General features: G+C 44.9%; 1 long non-coding RNA gene across 1 annotated transcript; it reads left to right on the top strand.

The window, feature by feature from the left end:
- Nucleotides 1-531: 531 nt before the first annotated feature.
- Nucleotides 532-8,072, top strand: LOC308468249. Its single transcript, XR_013981534.1, has 3 exons — nucleotides 532-3,276; nucleotides 3,988-4,409; nucleotides 5,901-8,072. It is a non-coding gene; the product is annotated as an uncharacterized lncRNA (long non-coding RNA).
- The last annotated feature ends 6,352 nt before the right edge of the window (nucleotides 8,073-14,424 follow it).

The raw sequence follows: 14,424 nt of genomic DNA, 5'->3' as shown, positions 1-14,424 counted from the left end.
CCCTGTGCAAGAATGGCCACATCTGCACTATGCAGATTCTTCAACATCAACTTCATTGGACTGGTCATGTGCAGATGCCTGGTTATCGTCTTCCAAAGCAACTACTCTATTCCGAACCTAATAATGGAAAGCGTAATGCTGGTGGTCAACAAAAGAGGTTTAAAGACTGTCTCAAGGCAAATCTTAAAAAATGTAGTATAAACACTGACAATTGGGAAACACTGGCCTGCGAGCGCTCCAGTTGGAGAGCAGCCTTTACCAAAGGCGTCATGGGCTTTGAACTCAGGACGCAAGGGAGAAACGTGCTAAGAGGAAGGCACGCTTGGCAAATCCACACTGTGATCAACTCCCACCCAGAAACCGATGTCCCCACTGTGGAAGGACGTGTGGATCCAGAATTGGCCTCCACAGTCACTTAAGGACTCATTGTTAAAACCGTGTTTGTGGAAGACAATCTTACTCGGCTATGAGTGATCACCGAAGAAGAAGAAGAAGAAGAAGAAGAAGAAGAAGAAGAAGTACAAGAAGAAGAAGATGCATTTAATGCAGTATCACACCGTTGTAAACACTTGTGATTTTCCCCAAAGAATCATAGAACTGTACTGTATTTTGTTAAGGGTGCTAAAAATAGATAGGGAGACCTCTTTTCCCCTCACAGAGCTGCAATTCCCAGAGTTCCCTGGGAAGGGGGACTGACTGATAAATCACTTTGGCAGAGGGAGCATATGGCAGAAGGAAGGGCTTTCCACAGTGCAGAGCAGGAGCAAAAAATGTGCGCAAAAAATGTGCCTGTAATATTATATCAGTGTTTCCCTAACTTGGGTCTCCAGCTGTTTTCGACTACAATTCCCATAATCCCTGACCACTCGTCCTACTAGCTAGGGATGATGGGAGTTGTAGTCCAAAAACAGCTGGAGCCCCAAGTTTGGGAAACACTGGATTATATAGAGCGTGGTGCCATGAGTAAAATTCCCCATTTGATATGAGTCAGGAGTTCTCAGACTGTGGTCTGTGGACTGCCAGTGGTCTGCTAGCTTCAATCAGGTGGCTGTGGCATGTCTATATTAAACATTCATACTGGTTTTTAACTGCTTTTTTTAAAAAAATATTATATCTTATTGTATTGTAGTTTGAAATCTATGGAATGCAAATTGTACTACAATGAAATACAAGATAAGAAACAAAAGAAGCAATAAAAGTATTGTTTAAAACTATACAGCATTTAGCACAGCTACTACAGGCAGAAAACTCGCTGAAGTGGTCCAAGACCCTCAGCAATTTTCAAGCAGTCTGTTAAGAAATAGATGGGAAGCCACTGGTATAAGCGATCTTGTTATTTACGGTTATAACAGTAAGTGCATTTTATGTTCTTAGGAATTTTCAGACCTCAGACACAGGCGCTGTGGCAGAAGAGGGTGGGGACTTTAGGAATGAAGAAGACAACCCCCCCTTTTTTTTAACACAGTTCCCTCAACTTGACAGATTGCTGCTTTGTTCCAAAGCACACACAGGATGGCTTTTGTAAAAGAGAAAACGGAGCTTGCTAAACTACTCCAGCAGGAACATCAAACTCTCCAATAATTCAAAGTTTCCTGGTCCAGAGTTTTGCAGCAACAAGGATTTACTTGCAGCTAAATCTGGAGCACCTTCCAAATATGTTGCAAACAGCTCCCCACCACCACCACCTTCAGCTATAACCAGCCGTAACAAGCAGAACATCCTCCCCATGCGGTAATGTGGCCATAAAACACACACACAACCCCCCTTTTTTCAGAGGCTGCATTTCAGGAATCCAGGACCAAGGGTCACAAAAAGCTTCCCTAGCATACAGCAAAGAGAAGGTAAGAGGCCACAATTCACTAAGAGAACTTCTCCTGTGCAAGCCTCATTGGTATGGCTGGGAGCACATGGGGGCACCACAGAATGTTGGGGAAGGGCTGTAGCTCAGCAGTAGAGCATCTGCTATGCATGCAGAAGGCCACAGGTTCAATCACCAGCATCTGCAGGTAGGGCTGGGGATGTCCTCCACCTGACACCCCAGGCAGCTGCACCAATGGGCTCATCTGGTATAAGACAGCTTCCTATGACAAAGCCAGAAATGGTTTTTCCCAGCTTTGTCCTGTCTCCACCTGTCTGGCTGCCCTGGCCAAGCCTCCACACAACCTGTTTTTCCTTCCTTCTTGCCATATTTCCTGACCCATCCTGCTGAATTTCAGCGGCACTGTCTGTGGTTTCAAGCTGCTGCATAGACTCGGGCAGTCAGAAAAGGTTGAGCAAACTTGCAGTGCAGCCATCATTTTATCACTCTTTTTTACTCAAACCTTGAATCAGCTTTGGTGGCCCAACCTCAGTTCCGGGTGGAGTAGGAAGGAGCAAGTGCTTTTGTAAAGCCAGGAGTCCTGGACTCTTCCTTGAGAAATGTGGAACAGCAGAACACCTCCTACAAGCAAAGTATTCTCTCTCTTGCTACCCAATTCCTAATCCTAGCCTCTTTGTCTACCAACACCAACAAAAGGGCTCTCATGGGAGCAACCCTCACTTTCACGGCTTCCAAGTCTGGAGGTGGCATTTTTAGGAAAGGCTGAAATTACCTAATGAACTGGTGATTCGCCTAAGCCAAAAAAAGATTAAGAAATGTTTGAGTTAAAAGTGGCTCCTGGGTCTGAGAAGGCTGAAGTCTACTAACCCCTGAGAAGCCCAAGGCTCCTTTCCCATGTTTTGCATTTCCATCGCAGAAAGCAGGTTGTGGGAAATAGGTTGTGGGAAAGGGACGGCTACCCACGTGTCGAACGTCACATGGTATGACAGCACACACGTGCATTTGGCATACCTGCAAGGGAAGCCTCAGCCAAACTAGAGTTACGCGGCTACAGCAAATTGCACTCGTGACTGTCAACTGCCCCCAGCCCGCCAAACATTCGTTACCACAGCGGGCAAAGTCGCCTTTAACTATGCTCCAGCAAGAGCTTTACAGACGTGCGCGGCGTTATGATATAAGGTGGGGACACAGAGAATAGAGATAGGTGTACAATACCTAGTTCCGTGGCTCGGGAACGCATTCATTTTTCTTGTGGGTCCTAACTGAAAGAAGCCGCGGCTCGAACATTACTACGTCCCCACTCCAGACATTCAGTGAGGCTGGACGAACGGGGGTGACGAAGGGGGCATCCTGCAAAAAAAAAAACAACCTATCCTCGACGGCACCAAATCACTGACGATTTATACATGCGAGCTGCCAGCACGCTACTGCCTGTAAGGAAGCGCTTTCATTTCCAGGTAAACGACACGTGTGTAATGTGTGAAGCGGCCGTGCATGGCCTAGAGGGAAGGATTGGGGGCTGATTTGGCTTGCATTTCTCTCCAGGAGACGGCGAGGAGGAGTCCGCCGCCTAAGGGCGTGAGCGCGGCGTTTGTTTGTGTTTTTCTAAACGGCCGCTTCTGACCCTGGTGGAAACCGGACTCCGGAGCGGCTCCGGCACACGCGTTTCTCCCCTTGAGTAAAGGCCGTCTTGGTTGCGAATCTGCCCGACGTGTAGTCGGGGAAGAGGGTGGAGGGTATCCGGGTGAGCACGCAGCGAGGGAGGGCGGCAAAGCAAAGAACGGGAAGCGACTCCCTTTCTTTTCTTTGCATTTTTTTTTGGCTCTGGCTGCTTTCTCCCTCTAAACCCCGCCGCCGCCAATCTGCTCCGCGAAGCTGGTAGGGGACGCGCGCTTTGCTTCTGCAAAGTAGGCCAGACAGGCTCTGCTGCGGCCGCTCCGCTCGCCTTTGCCGCAAGTGAACCCTCCCCCGGCACCACCCGCCCTGCAAGGTGGGGAGGCGGCGGGCCTTGTGAGTGTGTCGGAGCCGGAGAAACATATAGCGAGGGGCTGGCATTAGCAGATCGAGCGGTCGCAGGGAAGGAGGGAGGTTCCGCAACTAACTACTCCATCCTCCGGGTCTGCTTGCAAAAGCTGCGTGTTGATTTCACTTTTCTTTTTCTCCGCCAGAATCTGCATTCCTCTCTGCGCCCCTCGGAATCATTGTGTAGCACCCCAGAGAAAGCGGAGGCTTTTCTTTCCACATGTGACGCTAAGAACCGCGTGGCCGTGCTTCTCCCTTGGTTATTTATTTATTTATTTATTTGATCAGTGCTTGCCAGGGGCAGGGCGCTGGAGTACATTTAAAAGAAGGAGGCAGAAACATTTAAATGCGCGGTAAAACAACGATCCACATCGCTGGTGTTCTTCCGTGCAGCATGTATGATGGTTAGAGGAACAGAATAGGACCTGGGAGACCAGAGCTCAACTTCTCCACTCAGCCGTGAAGCTCACTAGGTACCCTCTGTCTTTCAACCTAAGCCTACCTCCCAGGGTTGTTGTGAGGGTAAACTGAGGATGGAGAGAACCACCTGGAGCTCCTGGAAGGAAAGGTGGGATGTAAATGTAATTATAAAGAGAATAAAATTGACAAAAAAAGAGAGAAGGGTCTGGGGGTCCCACACCTACCAGGAAAATATACCATTCTTAATTTTCTGGGGATGCTTAACGAACTAAATAGACTGTGTGCACATTAGAGGAGGGGCTCCTAAACTGTGGTCTAAGGACCACCATTGGTCCACAAGCTGCATTCAGGTGGCCTGCGGCATTTCCACATTAAATGCTGATATTGATTTCTAATTGCATCTTTGTGGCTTTTTTATTTCTTATATTGTATTTTTTTCCTTTTTGAGTTTGAATTCTATGGAATGCAGATCATAATGCAAAAAAGCAAAAAAACAAACAAACCACAAAACAATAAAAATACAATTGAAAACCATGCAGCATGTTAGCACGGCACATTACAATTGTGACAACAGGCAGAAAAAAAATCATCAAGAATTATCGGCGATTTTCAAGTGGTTCATGGAAAGGGGAGATGGGGAACCAATACCGTTGGAGCATTTGGGGAACACTTCTGATTCACCAGTGTATGCTCATTGCTCATTGGTTGCTGTGCCTTCACACATATAATTTGTGGGATTGTCTGTAGGAGGTGGTGTTGGCTACTGGTCTCGCCCTCCAGATGTGGATGGGCTCTAGCTCCCCTTCAACCCTGATTGTTGGCTCTGTTGACTTGGTGTGATGGAAGTTGGGTCCAGTAACACCTGAACTCTAGCATAGTAACATTCCTGACAAATGGCCACTCAGCCTTCACCAAGGGGCCCCATCGCCTTCCAAGGCAAGTTGTTCCACAGCCTCTTAATGCAGGGGTGGGGAAGCTCAGGCCCAGGGGCCAAATGTGTCCGTTCCTGGTCTTTCTGGCCCTTGGGACTCTCCCAAGGCCACACACCCTCTCCAGTGACACCCATTAGTACACTCCATTTCATTCTTTAGGTAGTTTTGCAAGGGCTGTAATGTGTCTTTGAACCCTGATAATATATGTGCCTAGATGAGCGACTACTGCAGAAAGGCAAAATTTTGTATGCGTGCTCTGCCTGCTTTTTCCTATGGTCCCACCCACCACTGTCATGTGGTCCTTGGAGGGTTGCCCAGAAGGGAATGCAGCTCTCAGTGCCATGCTGAAGTTGAACTAAAATGTGCAAGAAGCTAAGCAGGGTCAGGCCTGGTTAGTACTTGGATGGGAGACTGCCTGGGAATACTGGGTGCTGTACGCTTTCTAAGGGAGTCTTTGGTGCGAAGGGTCAGTGCATCTGGCTGTTGGCCAGACGTTTGTTGGTTTGAGCCAACAAGGCAGCTGCGGGCAGTATTCCTGCATTGCAGGGCTTTGGATTAGATGACCCTTGTGGTCTCTTCCAGCACTATGATTCTATGAATCCCTATGGGTTTCCACCCATTGTTTCTAGTCCCATCCTCTGCTGCAATTGAAACCAAATCCTTCTCCATTTTCCACATGACATACCTCTTTCAACCATTCCTTATAGGGCTTGGCTTCCAGACCACCTCACCATCCTAGCTGCCTTCCTGTTGACAAATGCTCCCATCCTTAAAATGTGTTGACCAGAAGTGGATGCAATACTCCCACCTGCAGTCTGACGAGCACAGACTTAATTCATGAAGCCTCTGCCTACAAGTGCAGCTTCACCCTCCGCTAAGGATGCCACGTTACTTTCCAGTGAACGCAAGAGCAGAGAATCTCATTTCCCACTCACTCTTTGCCTTTCGCCTGCCCGGAATATCCACTGTTGTATTGCAATAATGATGGACAGCAGGCCAGTGATGTGCATCAGGTAGAATATCTCTTTTTGCAGTTGACTTAAAAAGTGCAAGAAAATGTCCTGGCTATTTGCTGTGTGCTGATTGTCTGGCTTGGATAAGCTATTTAGAATGTGATTCTGATTTTGTATTTTTTAAATGACACAAATCAGGCAAATGTTATACATATCCTTTAGGTATCTTTTATATATGTTCTTTAAAAGCTTCAGATTCTTTGCTTTCTCTCTCTCTCTTTCTCTCCACTTTTCTGCATTTGTTTGCAGAAGGGGCCCCTGACCATTAGGTCCAGTCGTGACCGACTCTGGGGTTGTGTCGCTCATCTTGCTTTATTGGCCGAGGGAGCCGGCGTACAGCTTCCTTGTCATGTGGCCAGAATGACTAAGTTCTGGTTATTTGTCTCCAATAGCACGTTCTGAGACCTCTCATTCTAGAAACCAGGCAACTTAAGACTGGGGGAGCTGAGGGGAGCTGCTTCACATGTTCTCTCTTATCTACCTGGAACATATTTCTTTGTATAAAATATGGTGCATTTGGTGTGAATTGGATCACATGGGAAGTACATGAAAGGCCCATTTTGGTCCAGCACCCTGTTCTCACAGTGGCCAACCAGATGCCTAATGGGAAACCAGCTCCACAGCAGTCTTCCATGCTTACAGATCCCAGCACCTGGTGTTCAGAGGTATAATGCCTCCAAACACTGGGAAAGGGCACTTTCACACATAGGTGTGCAAACACTTCACTTGCCATTTGGGAAAAGTCTTAGCTCACTGGCAGGGTATATGCTTTGCATGCAGAAGGCCACAGTTCAATTGCTAATACCTTGCATTGCAGATCTTGCCCCTAGCAGGTGGCTGGACTAAACCTTGGAGAGCCTTCCCGGTGTTATAGTTCTCTCAAGTAAAAATATTTGCATGTGATAGTTGTCAGTCCAATTGTGTGGGGGAAGGTGTGAACCCCGAGCATAGCTGTCAACTTTCAGATTTGAAAATAAGCGATCAGCAGCCTCACCTGTCCCGGGGACAGTCTACAGGATATCTAACAATCCGGGATAGCAGCTGGAAGCAGCAGGAACGGCGCTGGAATAAGGGAATTTCCTGCAAAAAAAGGGAAGGTTGACAGCTATGACCCTGAGCCTGCTAGTTCATTTAACATTCATTCTGTGCCTGCTGCAGTTATCTGTCCCTGGTGGAGAGGGTCTCATAATCTGTACTTGACCTGGTCTTGAGCTGAACTGGGGGGAAAATGCAGCCCTATAATATTTTTTAAAGGCTTGCCTGCAGTAGAAATAGAAGAAGAAACGAGGGAGGGAAATCCTACTTCTGAGTGTTTGCAAAATGCATTTCCCTCTCTCCATTTCGTAACCACGGTTCCACCTCCTTCCAAATCAGGAGGTTTGAGAAGAGGTGGGTTTCCAGTTGAGAAACAGCGTCATCTGCACAGGCTTGCATTGCAGCAGCACTCTTAGGCTATGTACACATTGCCGTTTACTCTGGCTCCCACCACTGGTTTCTGAAACCAAGCACACATGATGTTTGCCACAATCCATCCGCATCCTGTATCTTCTTGAGAAATATTGCTATTTGATACATTTCAAAAAGCCATTATACATGCACAAATAGCAGTGCATGTGCAGTTGACAGCTTCATTGAATAGGACTTTGGAGGTTTGGGATAACAAATCAGGTAATATGTGTGTTGGGGGGGAAAGCAGGTAATGGTGTGTACAGCAACATAAAACACAGCTTGAAACACAGTGTGTGTATGTGTGTGGGAAATTACCTTCCTGTATTTTAAGCTGCTAATGTGTACATGTCATTAGATACTAGACCTGGGATGTGACCCTTCATGTTTCTAGATTGCATCCTGCATCATTCCTTGCCAAGGGCCATGCTTGCTGGGGGAGGGGAGGGGTGGGAACTGGGAGTTCAGCACCACTTGGAGAGCCACAACGTCTTCACTCTTCTAAGCAGATCGATCCAGATGTTTGGTTCAAAACCTCGGTCCTTTTTAAACATGATCACCTTCCTTACGCTTTCCAGAATGCCGCAACTGCACGCCTGCATAACTCACTGAAATTTAAGTCAGCATCAAAATAAAACATAAACATCTGTCTGAAAGCCCGTGTTAGTTATTAAAAGCTCATGTTCTGCCGTAATAAAGGTTTCTAAATTTAACAGCCCTTGTAGGAGACAATATGCATGTCATTTGGGGTGTCCTGGAACTTATTGCAGAGAAGCTGAATCTGTCTTCTTGCATCTGTCTTCTGAGAAGACGATATAAGACAAACCTTTCTGCCTGAAGTAACTTTTGCAGAAAGGCAGTTTGAGGAACTGAGGCAAACAGTGGTGGTAGGTAATAAGTTTTACACCTAATAGGCAAAATAAAAACCAACGAATCACCAGGTCCAGATGGTATCCACCTGAGAGTTCTCAAAGAACTCAAAGGTGAAATTACTGGTCTTTCAAGAAGAATATGTAACTTATCCCTAGTGTCAGCTTTCATATCTGAGGACTAGAAAGTAGCCAATGTAATACCAATTTTTGAAACAGGGATCCAGGAGGAATTCTGGAAATTATAGGTTAGTTAATGTATTTTGCTGATGGACAGTGTTGTTAAAGATAAAATAGCACTGTGTGTGGAAGAAGAAACCTTGTTGAAGCAGAACAAGCTGCTGTCTCATAACCTATAGAGACCGTCAACAAGCATACTGATAGAGGAGATGTGGCTGATGCAGTGTGCTGGACTTCTAAAAAGCTTTCAGCAAAGTACCTTACCAAAAACTGAGTAAACTTAACAATCATGGAATGAGAGGTGAGGTATTGATCAGGAACTGGTTAAGTAACAGAAAGTAGAGCATAGGAGCAAATGATGATGATGGCAGGATGTAGAAAATGGAGCCCACCAAGGATTTATACAGGGATCTGTGCTTATTTTACTTTTTTACTTCCCTGGATGTTGTTGTTTATTCGTTTAGTCGTGTCCGACTCTTCGTGACCCCCATGGACCAGAGCACGCCAGGCACTTCTGTCTTCCACTGCCTCCCGCAGTTTGGTCAAACTCATGCTGGTAGCTTCGAGAACACTGTCCAACCATCTTGTCCTCTGCCATCCCCTTCTCCTTGTGCCCTCCATTTTTTTTTCTTTCAAAAATTTTATTGATTTTTACAATATTAACGACAAACAAAAACACAAAACAACAAACATAACAAACATAAATCATAACCTTATTGAAAATAACAGTTATTAACTTTGTAAAGCGACTTCCTCGTTTCCCCTTAGTTGAATTTCATTGCAAATCCTTGTAACGGTTTTCCAAAACCCAATTTTTATAAACTTTAAATTGAACATTAACATCTTTAAATCTTCTCCTTATGGTATTAAACACATTATTTTATCAGTTAACATAAATACAATCCTAAGCCCATTAAATATCTGGAAGCTATTTCCGATTAGTTTAGCTTAACACATTTAACTAAATAATCATTAAATTTCTTCCATTCTTCATAGTGTTCCTCCTCCTTTGGTCGCGGACTCTTCCGGTTAGGTCGGCTAGTTCCAAAAAGTCCATCATCTTCATCTGCCATTCTTCTACTGTTGGTATTTCTTGGGTTTTCCACTTTTTAGCTAACAAAATACGAGCCGCAGTTGTGGCATACAAAAATAGTTTAACATCTTTCTTGGGCATTTCCAAACCTGTTATTCCCGCAGTTTGGTCAGACTCATGTTTGTAGCTTCGAGAACACTGTCCAACCATCTTGTCCTATGTTGTCCCCTTCTCCTTGTGCCCTCACTCTTTTCCAACATCAGGGTCTTTTCCAGGGAGTCTTCTCTTCTCATGAGGCGGCCAAAGTATTGGAGTCTCAGCTTCAGGATCTGTCCTTCCAGTGAGCACTCAGGGCTGATTTCCTTAAGAATGTTGTCCTTACCCACAACAACTTCAAATTCGGTGATGACCTGTTCCTTCAGATCAGCGGCACAGCAATGGGCACCCGCATGGCCCCACAGTATGCCAACATCTTCATGGCAGATTTAGAACAACGTTTCCTAAACTCCTACCCACTCAAACCTCTCTTGTACCTACGATACATTGACGATATTTTTATCATCTGGACACATGGTCAACAGACCCTGGACACCTTTCACCAGAAATTTAATGATTTTCACCCCACAATCAACCTTACAATGAATCAATCTATGCAAGAAATACATTTTTTGGACACTACTATAAAAATACAGGATGGGCGCATAGACACCACCTTATACCGTAAACCAACTGACCGACAAACATATCTACATGCCTCTAGCTACCATCCCAAACATACCAAACAGTCCATTGTATATAGCCAGGCACTACGTTACAGCCGCATCTGTTCCAATTCTACAGACAGAGACTCCCACCTAAGAGATCTACAGCAAACCTTTTCAGAACTAAAATACCCAGCAGATGAAGTTAGACAACAGATCAACAGAGCCAGACTTATACCCAGAGAGAACTTGCTGCAAGACAGACCCAAAAAAGAAAATAACAGAACACCTCTAGTCATCACATACAGCTCCCAAGTTAAAACAGTACAACGCATCATCAGAGATCTACAACCTCTCCTGGACAATGACAGTTCTCTTTCTCAAGCTCTGGGAGGAAGACCTTTCATTGCCTACAGACAGCCACCCAATCTTAAACAACTCCTAACCCACAATAATACTACAACCAGACTTAACACGGACACTGGCACCAGAGCCTGCAATAAACCCAGATGCCAACTTTGCTGCCACATACACCCGGACAACACCATTACTGGCCCCAACAACATCACACATACCATCTCGGGACTATTCAATTGCTCATCATCTAACATTGTGTATGGCATCAAATGCCAACAGTGTCCTTCAGCTCTCTATATTGGACAAACAGGCCAAACCTTACGCCAAAGAATAAATGGACATAAATCTGACATCAAGAATCACAAAACAGAGAAACCAGTAGGAGAACACTTCAATCTCCCAGGACATTCTATACAAGATCTCAAAGTAGCTGTTTTACTACAAAGGAATTTCAGAAATAGACTGGAAAGAGAAACTGCCGAATTGCAACTCATTACCAAACTTAAAACCATGGAGACACCTGGTTTGAACAAAGACATTGGATTCTTATCCCACTATACATGACTAAGCCATTTCTCACCTTCTCACCCCTTGCCTTTTCCTGTAAGACCTATTACAGTCGTTAAGAGTCGTCAGCAGGCTCATCTCAGCTATCTCCCATTCCCACCACCCTTCTGAGTAATACCCCTCCCCACCTTCTCACTATATAGAAGGATCTGGCAACTTCTGTTTCAGTGTATCTGAAGAAGTGTGCTTGCACACGAAAGCTCATACCAAGAACTAACTTAGTTGGTCTTAAAGGTGCTACTGGAAGGATTTTTTTATTTTTTCCTTAAGAATGGAGAGGTTTGATCTTCTTGCAGTCCATGGGACTCTCAAGAGTCTCCTCCAGCACCATAATTCAAAAGCATCACTTCTTTGGTGTTGCTGTGGCGAAGGGGCTTGAATAACTCAGTGAAGCTATGAGCTATGCCGTGCAGGGCCACCCAAGATGGACAGGTCATAGTGGAGAGTTTTGACCAAATGTGATCCACCTGGAGCAGGAACCGGCAAGCCACTCCAGTATCCCTGCCAAGAAAACTCCATGGACAAAGACAACATCCCTGGAAACTCCACCCAAATACATTATGAAAAGCAGTATTCTCATACATGCACCTCAACTTTTAACCGTATACATCTGTGAAACACATTCTTATTAAGTGTTCCACAAGTTAGTAGAAACCTTTGGAACTAGTCTTTGGTTTTCTGGAGAGGACCTGTGCTTTTTAACTTGTTCATAAATGATATAGAGTTAGGGATGAACAGTGAGGTAGCCAAGTTTGCTTATGATACGGAGCTGTTCAAGGTCATTAATAAGGGATTGCGAAGATCTCCTAAAATATATCTCCAAATTGAGCAAATTGACAGTTAAAATTGTTGGTTCAAGTTAAAAAATAGGTATATAGAAAGCATAATTCCCTGGATACCAAGATCTAAGTTGGAGGCAAGTACTCTTTGATGAGAGAACCCCAGCAGAGATTTAAAATCACAAAAAATGCACCAAAGTAAAGCATGGAGATATGGGCTGTTAGACCTTTAAAATAAGCCCTTCCAAGTTCCTTCCAAAGCTTCCCACTTCCCCTAGCATAGAAAAGGACTACTCATTTTGTAAGCTAAAAATGGTTTACTTACACACTCTCCAAAGGTCAGGTTCATGTGCTTTACCATATAGCATTCAGAAAAGGTTGCACAGGCAGTAAAAGTTTAGTTGCAAAGCAGTGAAAGTCCCTAAATTATTGGTATAGGAGCTCAACAGAGTTCTGTAATAGCCATGTGATCTGAGCTTCAGCAGCGAGCTCAGACTTCCTCACACATTGAGCTTCTCTGGTAGACTCAATGGGAACAATGCTTGTCTACCTAGTTCAGGCATAGGCCATAGCTGTCAACGTTTCCCTTTTTTAAAGGGAAATTCCCTTATTCTGAATAGGATTCCTCACAAGAAAAGGGAAAAGTTGACAGCTATGGCATAGGCAGATTTGGCCCTCCAGATGTTTTGGGACTACAACTCCCATCATCCCTAACCACTGGTCCTGTTAGCTAGGGATGATGGGAGTTGTAGTATCAAAAGATCTGGAGGGCCGAGTTTGCTTATGCCTGACCTCGTTCCTCCCAAGGTGAGCTAAGCTGGGCGGGATAGCTTGCAGTATGGTATTAACCCCTTCATGCAATTAAGTAGACTTAAACAGGTTGGTTATATGAGGCTGGTTATCCCACAGAAATGGCTAATGTACAGTAGTTCAGGGTAAACAAGTGTAAAGTGCTTCAAATCAGGACAAATAATCTTAATTTCACATATGAATATGCTCATGGGGTCTAAACTGGTGGTGATTGACCAGGAGGAGCAAGTCTTTGAGGTTGCAGTAGATAGCTTGCTGAATGTCAACCCAGTTTTCAGCAGCTGTGAAAAAGGCAAATTCAACCCTACAGATCATTTGGGAAAGGAGAATAAAACTGCAGATATAGTATCATTAAATCATTGTCACCTCCTGCAGCCTCCAGAAATCTGTATTCACGTGTATACTATCTCCAAGTCTGGAGGTAGTATCCAGCCATACTAACTAGTAGTGCTCATTGTTAGCCTTATCCTTCAGGAAAATGTCCAAAGCTGTCCAAGTTGGGCCACTACTGCATATTGTGGTAGCAAATGCCATATTTTAATTATGTGGTCTGTCAAGAAATACTTCTGTGCTGAATCTCCCAACATTCAGCTTCATTGGGTGGGCCCTAGCATTACGAGAGGGAGGCAAGTTCCTTTTTGTCCACTATCTCCATTCCATGCTTAATTATATATACCTTTTGTCATGTTTGCCCCTTGCCTTTGCTCTAGCTCCTTGATCATTTTGCTTGCACTTTTCCAGCTCTGTGATATCCTTCTTGAGGTGCCGTGACCAGAACTCTGCACAGTATCCCAAGTGCAATCACACTGTAGATTTGTATCAATAAATGGATATTGGTGGCTCCTTTCCTAATGATTCCCAGCATAGAGTTTGCTTTTATGCTTTTATGCTGCATTTGGTTGTTTTTGTTTGCCATTGTTGGGGCAATGGAGAGTTTAAAACCAAAAAAAGAAAAGAAAAAAGGAGCAGCAGGTAGGAAGGGGCAAGTCCTCGTTTGAACAAACATCTCCCAGTGGACTTGATATTGGCAATCCACAGGGGTAACTATGCATTCCTAGAGAGCCAGTGTGATGTAGTGGTTAAGAGCGGTAGACTCATAATCTTGTGAACCGGGTTCGCGTCTCCACTCCTCCACATGCAGCTGCTGGGTGACCTTGGGCTAGTCACATTTCTCTGAAGTCTCTCAGCCCCACTCACCTCACAGAGTGTTTGTTGTGGGGGAGGAAGGGAAAGGAGAATGTTAGCCGCTTTGAGACTCCTTCGGGTAGTGATAAAGCGGGATATCAAATCCAAACTCTTCTTCCCCTTGCCTTCTTCCCAAAATGGGAACTTGAGAGGATGGAAACTATATTTAGCAAGTCTGCTGCATGGCTCCCACAGGAGGCAGTGATGGCCCAACTTGGATTCTGTGCTGAATCAAATTCATGGAGAAAACTGTTGATGGGATACTAGCCATGATGGCTCTGCTCTGCTCCC

Source organism: Podarcis pityusensis (genome assembly GCF_964106645.2).
Source record: "Podarcis pityusensis genome assembly, chromosome: Z".
Classification (NCBI taxonomy): domain Eukaryota; kingdom Metazoa; phylum Chordata; class Lepidosauria; order Squamata; family Lacertidae; genus Podarcis; species Podarcis pityusensis.
Note: the sequence above shows the minus strand (reverse complement) of the source record. Positions and strands in the feature narration are given on the sequence as shown.